The following is a 14,232-nucleotide window of genomic DNA, read 5'->3' as shown; positions in this document are numbered from 1 at the left end:
TGAAGTGAAAAAAGAAAAAAAAAATGAAAAAAGAAGAAAAAAAAATCCTCAGTATGTATTTATTAGCCTGTAACCAGGGATTCTGTGGCCTGCAAAAGAAGTCAAAGCGGCAGTACCAGGAAAAACTACAATACCGGGTAGGTGATTAGTCAGCACTTAAGCGGGTTTGGCGCTGGTGCACCTTACAAAGGGACAGGCTATGCAAAGGGCCCTGGTAAGGCATATATCTAGGGGGACAATTCTTAAAAGGTAGGGAGGGAAGGGGGAGTACAAAGTCACAGGATAATAACCGCACATTGAGCCACAACTGAAAAAATATATATAATAATAATCTTAAGTATGTATATCAACCTGGAACCAGAGATCCTGTGGCCTGCAAAAGAAGTAAAAGCGGCAGTACCAGGAAAACCCACAGTACCGGGTAGATATTTAGTCACCACTTAGGCGGGTTTGGTGCAGATACATGTTAAAAAGGGCAGGTTTTGCGAAGGGCCCTGATAAGGCATATATCTGAGGGGAACAATTCTTAAAACTTTCTGCAAAGGGGGGGGGGGGGGGGAGAGTACAAAGTCACAGGATAATACCCGCACAGGGAACCGCAACTAACATGAAAAAAATAATAATAAAAAAATACTTGAGGACAAATTCAAGCAACAAGTGATAAGGAGGAAATGTGTTTAGAGGAACATGTATGGTTATGCTATTCCGGAAGGGAATAGAGTACATGCGTTGTGAATAAACTGTACAATTAACGCTATGTGGGATTGTTTTCCCGAATAGTTATGATGCAGAGGGAATATACCTAAGGGGTTCTAACGTTCTCTTAGATATATTTATTCCTGCTGGTTCAAATGTTCTAAATTTATGAATTAGATATGCCTCTCTATATTTTCTGTCCCTGGCAGATTTAGAGCATGACTGGAGAATATATAATTTAATTTCTTCGAACTTATGGTCTCTCTGATTGAAATGCTGGGAAACTGCTTTCGGGAGGTTTTTGTCTGCGTCTGCCCGATGTCATTAATCCGTATGTTCATTGGTTGCCCTGTCTCTCCGATGTACTGTTTATGACAGATTGAGCATTCTAGAAGATAGATAACGTTTGAAGATGCGCAATTAAAGCCTGATTTTATGTGAAAAGTGAAATCGCTTGCATTGCTTTTAACCGTGGTGTCTTTTTGTATATGACTGCACGTCTTACATCTAGGTCGAGAGCAAGGGCGTGGTTGTGTTGGATGCTTGTTGCCGAGTTTAGAATGTACTAGAATATCTCTGAGGTTTGCGTTACGTTTGTATGTTACTCTTGGTGCCTCCGGAAATATTTTCTTGAGGCGTTCATTACACGTTAGCATGGAATGGTATTTCCGCAGAATATTGTTTATGTTTGGAAGGGCATTGGAGTAGTTAGTTACAAAAGAAGGCTGTGTTCAGTGTTGGCCTTTGGTCGTTTCGTGAGCGCATCGTTGCGGTTTAAAGTGCTTGCTTTTTCGAGGGCCATATTAAGGGAATGACCGGGATAGTTTCTCTGGATTAGTGTTTCTTTCAATGAATGTAGTTCGTTTAGGTAGTCACTATAATCGCTACATATTCTTCTAAGCCGTGTTGCCTGTCCTACAAATATTCCTTGCTTACAATGCCTCGGTTGATGACTCGTAAACTCTAGGTATTGTTGCTTATCCGCTGGCTTTCTGTACAAAGAAGTTTTAAGTTTTCCATTTTCCACTGACACCGTGGTGTCGAGAAAGTCGACTTTTAATTGCGACGCCTGACAAGTGACGTTAATGCTAGTGTGATGATTATTAAGATCCGAGACAAACGACTGAAGTGATTCCTATCCATGCTGCCATATCATGAAAATATCGTCAATGTAGCGAAAGTATGTAAGTGGCTTTTCCAGAAATGAATTTAGCATATTGGATTCTAGAACTCCCATGAATATATTCGCATAAGTCGGCGCGAATGGAGTAGACATGCTGGTTCCAAATAACTGCAAATAATAGGATGAATCGAACTCGAAATAATTTAAAGTTAGGACTAGTTTAAGGAGCGAGAGATAAACTTCAGAGGCATGTGGATGGTGGTTGCTGATTAATACTTGGGAGAGGGCGTCGATGCCTTCATTGATAGGAATATTAGTGTAGAGTGCCGCGACCTCAAGTGTGACAAGTATACAATCATCTGCAAGAATGGTGGGTTATTAATACATTCAATAATTAGGAGAAAGTGAGGTGAATTTTGCACAAACGAAGGAAGCTGGGTCGGGAGGTCTGCTAGGTGGTGATTTAGGAATATTGAGAGGTTTCCTGTGTACGTATTATAGTTAAAAACAATTGGTCTTCCTGACATGCCTTGGTAAACAATGCTTCTGCGGAAACCTTATGGATGTCGGGTAGTAGGTAAAATCGACCTGCTTGTTTGTTTGACGGCTTAAGAAATTTATAGTCCATCTCGGTAATTAGTTCCCCGGCTAATAGATCTCTTATTTTATTCAGGATGACTTCACTGAACAGTTCTGTCGGATCGGTATTTAACTTTTCGTAGTGGCGAAAGTTGCTAAGCTGTCTATATGCCTCTTTTTTGTAATTTTCAACAGGGAGAATCACTATGCTACCACCTTTGTCTGCAGGCTTGATAACTAAGTCAGTTCTAGAAGCTAGGTTGTCAAGAGTTCTAGTTCAGTTATAGAGAGGTTTTGGGGCTTTCGAGCCAGCTTTGTTTTTTCAATAATTTCTTTTCAGCCGTATTTAATGTATAGGTCCATTTCGGCGCTGCGCTCTGCATCAGCAAACCATGTGCTGGCAGCTCTGAGTAGGTTAGAAGCTTCCGGTGCATTGTTTGGATTTTCAGCAAAGAATTCCTTAATACGCATTCTTCTTGCGAATTCAGTTATATCTCGGTGAAGTTCATATTCATTAAAACTGTCATTCGTTGGGCAGAAGGTCAGGCCTCGCCTTAGAAAAGCAGGAAGATGACTGGTTTCAGATAGCGTCCGGTCCCTTTTCTGCCTTGTGCCAAACACACGCATGCACTACGTCTGTGTTGCAAAATAAACTAAAAATGAGGCAACAAAAGTCAGTACTCGTATATGGCCCGGAGCATAATTTTTCGGCGGTGTACTGTGTTCAAGAAGGCTGTAGCCGGACCGTTGGTAGCCGGGGTGCACCTCGGCCTGTACGCCCGAGAGCTCTGTCTGGCGGTGCTTCTTTTGTAGCTCTTTTGAAGACTGACTTTGCACAAGAACAGTAAGCCACACTACATGGGAGGCGACAGATAAAGTGCAAACCAAGCAAATGTGTGCTGGGCTTTGCTCTCTGTGGCAATGCGCAGACAACAAGCTGTACTCCCCCCCCCCCCCCCCCGCCCCTACAGCGAGGGCAGCTATCATTAGTAAAGCTGTTTCAAAACTCTTCGGAGCAACGGGCATATTGCGCACCAATAAGTCGGATACAGGTCAAGACAAAAGCGCCATAAAGACCTCAAAGTACCCCCTCCAGCCAGTGCATCGCTCCAAATGTGTGACGTCACGAAAGACACGAGAAAAGACAAAAAAAAACGTGTTCTGCGCTCACGAGCTCACGGACGTTTGGCCAAACGGCCGCCTCGGGTTGTCGCGTCCGTCCGTCGATGCAGGCGCTGGTCGGTGTCGTCAGTGGTGTCACTTCTTAGGGCTGTATGGCGGAGAAAAGATACAGTGAAGCGCAGGACAACGAAACGGTTTCGTGAAAACTCGAAAGTGCTGAAATTCACCATCAGAATCGTCTTTTCACCTGTTGTACTGTGATGAGCAAACGACTATCCATTGAATTCAGTAAAGGTATGCTTTTTTTCTGGAACTCATGAAGCATTTAGGAACTATTTACCAGCACTGACTCACTCGAAGAAACCGCGTTCCAACCGCTACTCGTAGGTGCAAGACTGTCGGCCTTGACGTTCTGGTACAGCTCGGCAGCTATTGTTTGGAGGGGGTTCTTTTGATAGCTCGGTGCCACTTTTTTCTTGGCATCTATCCGACGTAACGCTGGTGCACTGCCGGACTCAGGCGGCGGCTGTGGCTGGCCTTATCAGATCTCCCTGAGGCGCCGGATGGAGACATGGGTGCACGGCGCAGCATTGCTCTAAGAAGGGTACACACGCGTCTACCGCCGTTCGTTCCTTTCCTGCTCTCTCTGTCTAAACGGAACCTAGGGCCTTCCTTCAGCCCCCAGTCTTCCCCTTCAAGAAAGAAAAAAAAACAGTGAACAACAGGGCAAGTTCCCCAGTTTGTGTTGCTGTGAAGATTTTGATCGGATCGCTCAAGATGTTGACGTTTATGTTAAAAACAACATTTTGGTTCGCTGTTGCAAACTATATGTGCTCAAGGGCGTCCATGTACAACGTGGGCGAATAAGTTTCTAATGCGGGAGTGTTCTTGGATATTTTTGGGGAATGCGTGGTCCAAGTGAAAGGTGTGTACGACGTCATGCAGGTTTTTAGGTGAGTTTCATTCTTTTGCGGGTTTTGCCTTCACAGTGCAGGCAATCAGGCCTCCGGTTTTTGCATATGCGGCTACTGTCCAGAATGAAGTAGATGAGGAGATGTGAACATCAGTGATCTGATGCAGAGTTCGGATTCAGGCTAGTTCGCGCATATGTGGCTTTTCTGTCGCCGTTCTTAGCACTGCTTTCTTTTCTTACGCGAACCTAGCTTTAAGCGCTCTCTCCAGGAAGCGTAATCAAACATTATGCAGGAAGTGCTGACCAGTTCACCTTGCCCGTTGTACTGTTCTCTCTCGGTCTGTTCTCGTGTAACTTCCATATGAAAGGGAAAAAAAAACATCTTAAGCACTATTGCGGCGGTGTTCGTGCAAATCAGAAGCACAGCAGAATTATGTGTTTTACTTTACATTTTCTGTTTGCTCTTGGGGGAAGTCAGCAAGCGATCGGATCGCATCGTTCGGGGTTTCATGCTTCGCCGTGTCCAAACAACCGGTCTTTTAAGCGGCGTATCCGAGATGACACTCTAAGTACAGTCGTGAGAAAAAGTATGCAACATTCAGCGGGGGGTGGAGCTCGAGAAAACTGCATCAAAACTTTATCTAGCAACAGCTATCTAAGATCTAGACAATGCTAATGGTGCCCTCCTTTATCCCCATGCATGTGCCGTTTCCGCTGTCCCTTACGCTGTCATTATAGATGGCACTTCGAAGCAGTTTTCCTGAGTCCTCTCACTGGCTGAGTGTTCCATACCACTTTTGCTCACGACTGTACATATCTGAAGCTGTAGCGCATAGCGTCAGGCTTGCATGCTATTCCCTTCCTTGCCCACCACTGAGCGAAACGATTGAGAATCAGGGCCCCCTCACTGCCTCGAAATTTACGCTTCGTTGTGATAGCATTTTGCTGTTACTTGCATTGAATTATTTTGTTCTGCTGTCTGGTAGGACTTATACGCCCCATGCCTTCCGTGCACGGTGGAAGAATAGTCTATTCTTCCACCGTGCTTCCGTGTGCTGCTGGTTATAGGTTCGAATACAGCCCTTACAGATGCGGTGGGGATATTTCATCGCTCCAATCCCCTTCAAGCACGTGGAGTGTGAAGGGTGGCCAAGTTTGCCCGGTCACTAATGGCGGAGGCTTTTTTTCTTCCTCCTAGCAGTTTCAGCTTTTATTAGCTGCTTAGCGCACTGTAAAGGTGGTTATTTGGACTTTTCACGGCCCCTGGTTTCACTGCGCATTGCATATCCTATTCTCAGCGGCTGTCGTAACAAGTACCAGATGACACTTGCCAGTGATTCGCTACAGCATGAGTGAGCTTTCGTCATTTTTTTAAGTATGATGTTAGCTTTGACAAATTCAGGTTTTAAGCACAAATGGTGAACGCGACTTGACACCGCTGAAAGCGGACGTAGAGAAGAACACTTTACGCCTACTTCGACCTAATAAGATTGGCATAGGTCGAAAATAATGTAAAATATTTTGAATATTAAGCCTGCTAGCTGATAATGATGCTGAGTCCGGGCGGACGAAATGAGGGTGAAGGCGAGTGAGGAGCGGATTTTTTTTAAGTTAGGTTGGGGGGGAGGAAGGGCCACTGATGGAAAATCGAGGTTGAGGCCTGATGGAAGGCCAAAATGAGGACTTTTGCCCACCTCTGATTACGGCCTTCACATTCCCCCCAGAGAGCAAATGAAAGTTATTAGCGCCTCGGCCACCAATCGTCGTGTGAGCTCGATACCAGGCCACGGCCGGACTTAATGCAGCGGCGCGCGCTTTTCTTAACAAAGCACGCACGTGTGCCTCGAGACCGAGCGTGGTCAGGCTTGCCCTCTGCACTGCCGTAGTAGCGCCAGTGGCCCGTTGAATTGGAGCCGGATGCAAGCTGTAGGAGATCTAGGAGGGTTCCTACCAGAGAACAGGTATGCTGCCGGAACGATAAAGCTGGTGATGGAGCATGATCGCACCACTTTATTGTTAGCATTTCCCTGACAGCACAACCAATACAGCAAAAGAAACAGGCGCCCTAGTCTATATCTGGAGGTACTGCTTGCCACTCGCGCCGCTTGTCCTCTTACTTCAAATTTAACTTCAGTATAATACTGTCCAGCCTCTCCCGTACTCTGTTGGGCCACCTGTGTGCATCGAGTGGCGGTTACAACTACCTCTTTCAACCGCAACAGCAGACATATTAGCATTGTGCAATGATGGGTTTGGCCACCTAACTTCAATCTCACTGCCTTCGCTTTGAGCGTGTCTTTGTGGCTGCAGGCTTCGTTGCTTCAATACTAGTGCCATGGCAGAAACCAAGATTGTGAGCCCTGGACTAAGTTTCATCTCAGAAAATATGAGGAGGCGCTGTTGTAATTTTTATATGACAATAGCAAAGTCAATCGCGGTAATTGGGTGTCTGCACTCTGCTTGTCACGACCAGTAATTAGCGTGATTCACTTTTCAATTATCTGGAGAGCCGAGGAAGAAGTGGACTTTGTTATCCTAAGCCGGAGTTCATGGCTGTTTTAGACAGACATCTGAATTTCTTTGAAAAGGCTGTGGAGCAGTGATCTTGAAAACAATATTCCTAATGTGCTTCAGAATCCCGACAACAACCGAACCGAAGCTTGAATGGTCAGCTCTGCTCAGATGCACAGAAGGCGGACAACAACCTTGTATTTTTAATTGCTGAGAAATTCGTAGAATACTTATTAATTAAACGAAAGCTATCGCTGAAAAATATATGTCATCTAATTATGTACACAAGCATTCAAGGAAACATTTTCAAGGCTTATTTATTTATTTATTTGAAACACCCTAAAAACCCAATAGGGCATCACATAGGGGGGGGGGGGGGGGGATGTGGAAGCAAATCAGGGTAGAACAAAAACAGGATAACAGGTGATATGTTATGGTGGCATATAAGGGAAATATATAAGTAGTCATAGTAATCTTTATACAGAACTAAGAAAAAATAGTCGGGAAAGCAACGTTTCAACATAATATGATAACTGTAAAAAGAAAAAATCTTCAGCAATTTCAGCAAAAAAGAAAAACATGCATATCGCGCATGACAGACACTACAGAGCTGACCACGAATATAGAAACTAAATCCAGAAAAAAGATGATAAATGAAACATTTCAGATCTCACCAACTCAGAAAACAGATGACACCGAAAGAATCAAGGAAAGGAAACTCTACAAAGGGAACGAAAAAACCGCGCAAATTGACTACGATGCGTCTGAAGAAGCTAGCAATGCTGCTGGAAACTGATAAATCAGTCAAAACTGCGATATTTGATGCCAACAGATTCCATTCATTTATTGCTAAAGAGAATGGTGAAAATTGGTATTTTTTTGTTCGTGCGAAAATTGGGAGGATTTTATTTGCATGCTCAAGGCAGGATGAGACGTGAGGAGCAGGAAGAAGATGGGAGCGAGCAAAACACGAATTGCTGTAGTATAATGTGAGAAGGAATGATAATCGCGCAAACTTCTTTCTGAAAGAGAGCGATGGTAGGTTTAGAACTTCTTTAATTGATGATACACTCTAAAATCATGAGTAGGATGATTTGATGAATCTTGCTGCTTTATTCTACACGAATTCAAGAAGGTTGGAAAGGGATTCCTGGTGAGGATGCAATATGACGGAAGCATATTCTAAGGAGCTTGATGTCTTGTGTTAGAATTTGCGAGGTGAAAACGGCGCCTTAGCATGGCAAGTTTCCTAAAAGCTTTGCCGGTGATGAGGTCTATATGAATATTCCAAGATAGATTAAAATGCAATTGAACACCCAAATATTTGATAGAAGAAATCCGTGATCTATAATTACTCCTGCTCGCTTGCTTGTGTGATAGGTTCCGTAGCAAAGTTTACTTTGTGATAAAAAAAAACGTATTTCATCATTCGTAGTTTTTTTTTTCATGTGAATGGTGTGAACCGATAACCGATAAATTTTGTCACTGTAATTGATACATACGCCAGAGACCAAAGATTTTGATCTTCGTTTTTGTCATTCGGAATCTTTACTGTGTAGGGATGGGCAGCCACAGCTTGCTGTAGGAGTTACTTCTAGGGAATTCGATCCCGATATACTAGCACGAACGCAGGCCCGTACACATCCTATTTACTCCGCAACAGGCAAAAAAGGCATTTTCAATCGGCGACGGACTGCTTAGGTGCTGTATTTATCTTCTTCGGTTATTGAGACTGAAAAATCACCAAACTCGCCGGAAATGCGTCGCGGGGTGGTTGTGTTGTCATTTCACAGCTTGTTGCTTTCCTGATACTAAGCCACTGTAGAAAGATTTCTGCACGTCTGCTCTGTCAAGCCGGGAAATCATATAGAACCCTCTCAAACTGGATGCAGCAGCGCCTGTGCGAATGCAATCCAAAGCGTGAGTGGCGGTGGCGCAGGGTCAGGGCTGTAGTGCCCTCCTCCAAACTGCGGCCGCATGTGCTACCTCCATTGCTCAGGCTGTAATGAGAGCACGCGCCGCTACATTCAGTCCGACAGTGGTAAAGCCGTGGCCGCCGCGATCGGGCAATCTATCGCGAATCACAGTTTATTCGCTTACATAACAACTCGCTGTACAAATGACTATTAATAACGGATAAATTGGAAGGATTGTTCGGCAAATACTGATGTACTGAAGTGATAACAGAGATACAAGCGAGCCTTCTTTCCCGCAATCATTTTGCTGCTGCTGCTATTACCCGGTGCGACGCGCCTGGCGTTTGCTAGCTCCGCTGCTGAAGGCGTCATGAAAATAATTAGCGCATTTTATTATGATATGGGTTTCCCAGTACGGCGGCGCGAAAGACCAATGCTTATTACAGCATTAGCGCGTTCCGAAGCGCCGTCAACCGCTGCCGCTTCGATTTGAAACCAGTTACTAGTGTCGTCTAGGGCAAGCGGGGAGCGGCGCAGTTCGTCTTCCGGCGCGCCAGCGGGAGGCGCCGCTGCACAACGTTCGCCACCTGTGCAAGCATGCTTAAGCATGCTGTTCAAGTTGTTATGGTTCACGTTGCACGAGTGCGGAGTAATATAAAAGGAGTAAATTCTGATTCCCCTTTTCGGAGCACGAGGTGTGCCCACGCGCGCCCACAAAGTACACCCAAACTTCGCGCTTAAAAAACACGCTGACCGTGGAATCAACGCCAGGTGCAACATGCACCTACATGTCTCAGGTGCATGTTGCACCGACTGGCGGGGGAGTGGACTCGAGCGGCGGCGCCACCACCACAGCTCTAGTCCGGCATAGGGAGCCATCCTGTGTCGTCACTGCTCATTGCCTTGTAAACTCCACGTCAAAGCTGTTTGATGACGTCAATGTATTTACCTATGGACACGTTTTCGTCATTGAGATGTCAGTGGCGATGGGTTTTCAAAACGGAGAATTCACCTGGCTTGTATTTAAAATCGCATTAAAATATTTTCCCGGCAACATGCGAGGCTGGGATCGCCCGAAGAGCATCTCTGTTAACCAAGAAACCAAAGGTATTCCTTTCGATGCTTCAAAGTTGGCGTCTATGCTTTTTTTAAATCCCGTAAACCAAAGCAATCCAAACAAATTACGTAACCAAGTTACTAAACATGATTCGGCGTTTTCAATGTCCTCAGAAAGTGGTATTGCTATGCAATAGAAGTCATCTTTATACCTCAAAAAGACCATGTATCAAGGCTCAGTGCAGTGACATTCACAGGTATACCCTGAATAGGTGCAAGCCGTGTTACGCTGGAGACATTAGCCAGAAATTGAGGTTAACCTGTATTTATATATTGCCGCCTTATGTCAGAGGCTAGTTTTTTTTGCAAACACTGTTTTTATAATCTCGAAGAAGAAAATATATAAAACGGAGTCAATGCTGTCATAGGTCATTTTCGCAAAAGAAGGGCGATGACGTCTATATAGTTTACCCATGCGTAGCTTTGAACATAGGTAAGGTGTTTACAGCTTAAAAATGCTAGTTACGTAGTTGTGCTTCTGTACTGACGACCTATGTTTGAATGAAGCGGCATGGAAAAAAAAAATCAATTTTAAAGCTTATACTATGATGAATAAATTGGCATTTTGTTGGCGATCAAACATCAACACAGCCAGAATAAGGCATAGTATTGGGGGTTTCTTTCTAAGAGTAAAATCACATGCAGTTATCGTGTGTTTTTACTTATCGTAACTAGCATATAGTTAAACAATGATTTAACACCGTTCACGAAGAGCAGACGACAGTGGCGGGCCGAGATGAATTCATTTTCAAGGGAAGGCAGAGCTGTAGGCCGAAGTTAGTGAAGCTCTCTTGTCGGCAATTATGACCGAGTTAGAACTTTATGATATCATTATCGCTTTCAAGTATTTCGCCTTTAGAACCTTTAATTTGACATCAGCGCAGCTACAGTAGCTACAACGAAAGAAATATAGATTTTGCACCCCACCTAAGCCTCGTTTAATGTTTATAAACGGCTGCATCTAATTCAAAAGATAATTGTTCGTAGTATGAGCAATGCTTCGTGATTTGAACACACTAAACCAATTTTTGGGGCACTTGGCATAATCCCTATTCCCCAGCTGTAAGACAGCAAACTTTTTAGGAGGTACTACGAGACTGGTATTTTACAACAAAGCTCATTTATGGCGCAGCCGTCCCTTTTAAAAGCAAAAGACCAGAAGTATTCTATTCGAGCTCGTTTTGCATGGACTCTGCCGAAAACTAGAACAAAATATGGTCGCCAAATGTTTCGCCATACTCTTCATTATTTGCTAAATTATGTAAGAAGCTGATCTATACCAAAACACTACCAACAGTGTTCTGTCACAGTGATTTCTACCTTTTGTGCGTGTGTGTGTGTTATTGGTAATTTAAGTGTCTTCACGTGCTGTTTTATGTCACATTCATATTGTCACGTGGTGGTGACAAGGTCGATGGCACAAATGAAGAGTCTGTGATTGCACTGATGAAGAACTTAATTGGGCTGACTTGCGCCTGTAAAAGCACTACGTACCTCGGTGGCGGCGATAGCAACAAACGTGCTCGTCGATCGTCGAACAAAGAATGCCCGTCGCACTCATCAACGCTCAATTTAAAGTATATAAGAAAAATGCGCAACAACTTAAACAGGACACAGGAAGAAACGCACACAACAGTTCACGAGCGCACGGGTCACACACGAGCGCATTGACACACACGGGTCAATTTAAAGACTGCTCAGAAAAATCTAGATAACGTCCGAAACTGCTACTAGTACAATCTGGGACATTGTAGAAACATACACGAGTGATCGGAATCTTCGAGACACATCTCGGCGCATCTTGCACGACAACGAAACTGATAAAAGTGCGTCTTGCGACATCGAGCATTAACAAACAAAGAATACAGAACTGATACGCGATCCAGAATCAGAGTGATAAGGCCGCATGCCGGCGGCTTCCAAAAAACAACAAATACAGATTTGTAGGTTTCGCGGCATTACCCCCGCCTTAAAAAGCATCGCCTCGATGTTCAAAAATAAACAAAAAGCAACTTCTATTGAAACATTAAAACGTTTAAACATCACGGATTACTTAACGCGCGTAATAAGGCTTGAGACGAACAACGTGTACGATTTCTGGGCGCGCGCGTCGCCATTGTGATGCTGTCGTACCGTCCGCAAGGACTTCATAGTCAAGTTGTCCGATGCAGCGAATGGTTTTGTACGGCCCATAGTATAAACGTAGTAGTTTTTCACTTAGTTCACGGCGGCTAGTTGGAGTCCAAACCCACACTTGTTCTCCTGGATTGTACTCTGTGTGGCGTCGTCATAAGTAGTATCGTCGGGTGTCGGCGAGCTGTTGGTCTTTAACGCGCAGCCGTGTGAGTCGTCGGGCTTCCTCTGCATGCTGCAGGTAGGTGGCGACGTCAAAGTTCTCCTAATTGGTTACGTGAGGCAGCATTGCGTCGAGCGTCATCGCGGGCTCCCTGCCGTACACAAGCTTTAACAAGGTCGCTCTGGTCGTCTCCTTGACTGCCGTGTTATATGCAAAGATCACGTATGGCAATATGGCGTTCCAGGTCTTGTGTTCAGCATCGACGAACATGGCGATCATGTCCGCGATCATTTTGTTCAGGCGCTCAGTAAGACTATTGGTCTCGGGATGGTACGCAGGTGTTCGTCGATGGCCTTTATGACTGTATGCCAGGATGGCTTGCGTCAAATCTGCCATAAACATCATTCCCCTGTCCGCGATGAGCACTTCTGGGGCACTGTGTCGGAAGAAAATTTGTTCGACAGAATATTTGGCGACTTCTGCCGCGGTACCGTTGGGTAGTAATTTTGCTTCGGCGTAACGGGTAAGGTAGTCGGTGGCCACGATTATCCACTTGTTATCCATAGACAAAGATGTGAAGGGGCAGGGGAGATCCACCCCAATTTCTTTAAAGGGCAGGATTGGGGGCGGAATCGGGTTTAGTAGTCCTGCTAGTCTGATTGGCGGCGTCTTGCGTCGTTGGCACTCACTACACTTCTTCACGTAGTGGGCGACTTTGACAGGCAGTCGCGGCCAGTAGTACTTCTGGATTCGACGCAATGTGCGCGCAAACCCGAGATTGCCTGCTGTGGGCTCATCATGCAACGCCTGCACAATTTCCTGCCGGAGGTCTTACGCACAACAAGCAGCTGCGCTGTCCTGTCGGGTGAGAAGTACTTCACGAGGAGGCCATTGCTTAAAGCGAACGATGATAAATGTCGCCTGAACACACCAGGAGGGAAGTGGTTCCTCCATCTAAGCAATCGGCCAGCGCTTCCCAGACAGCATTGGCCGACTGACGACCTATAGCCGATCTTCGGCAGCTGGTCGGCAGCCGACCTGGCCGGCATTTGGTGCTCGGCCGAATGACGGCTCATGGTTGGCCATGTACCAGGTAGGGCGGAAGTGGCCATCAACCAAGGCCCAAGCTCCGGCACCCGACTGAACGCTTACCAATTCGGTCATGGTATCTAGGCCACTAGGCGGCCTATGGTCGGCCATGTACTAAGTTGGGCAGAAGTCGGCCATCAACCAAGGCCCAAGCCGAGGCACCCGACTGAACTCCAACCAATTCGGCAAAGGTAGCTCGGCCATTGGGCGGCCCGTGGTCGGCCATGTACTAGGTTGGGCAGAAGTCGGACAACATCCATGGCCCGAGCTTGTAATCTCAACTGAATGCCGACCTGTTTGACAACGGTTGCTCGGGCATTTGGCCAGGAAGCCGGCTAGCACTCACGACCCAATATGCCTGTATTGGCCGCCGATTACATGCCTGTATCTACTTAACCTCTAGTAACAAATCAAGTTGTCAGTGAGAATGTGCATACAAAACGAAGCCGTGCAGTCATTTCACGATCATGTGACATTAAATTAGTGATTAGAAGGTAGCTTTACAGTGCCAAAAAGGAAAACGTTGCCTCAAGGGAAGTTGATCGAACAAATGACCATGTTCCCAGTCACATTTTTGTTCTAGCGATTTTGCATTATTCATAAGGCACTTCGCGCTTCATCGTCTGTTGACCTGGGGAAAGAACCAAATACGCTGTGTGTAATTTCTAGATATAAGCCCTGGCACTAATATATAACTATATTATGTTATATATTATATTATTAATATTATATTAGTGTCATAATTATATTATGACACTAATATATAACTCCCTATTTACATCGCGGCTTAACTACTGTGGCTTAGTGTGGGGTTCAACCACAAAAGAAAACACGCAAAACGTTTATGTATTACAAAAGCAGTTTCTTCGGA

This window comes from Amblyomma maculatum, chromosome 7 (genome assembly GCF_055883805.1).
Source record: "Amblyomma maculatum isolate TAMU_Amacu chromosome 7, ASM5588380v1, whole genome shotgun sequence".
Taxonomy (NCBI): Eukaryota; Metazoa; Arthropoda; class Arachnida; order Ixodida; family Ixodidae; genus Amblyomma; species Amblyomma maculatum.
This window is presented reverse-complemented; position numbering follows the sequence as displayed.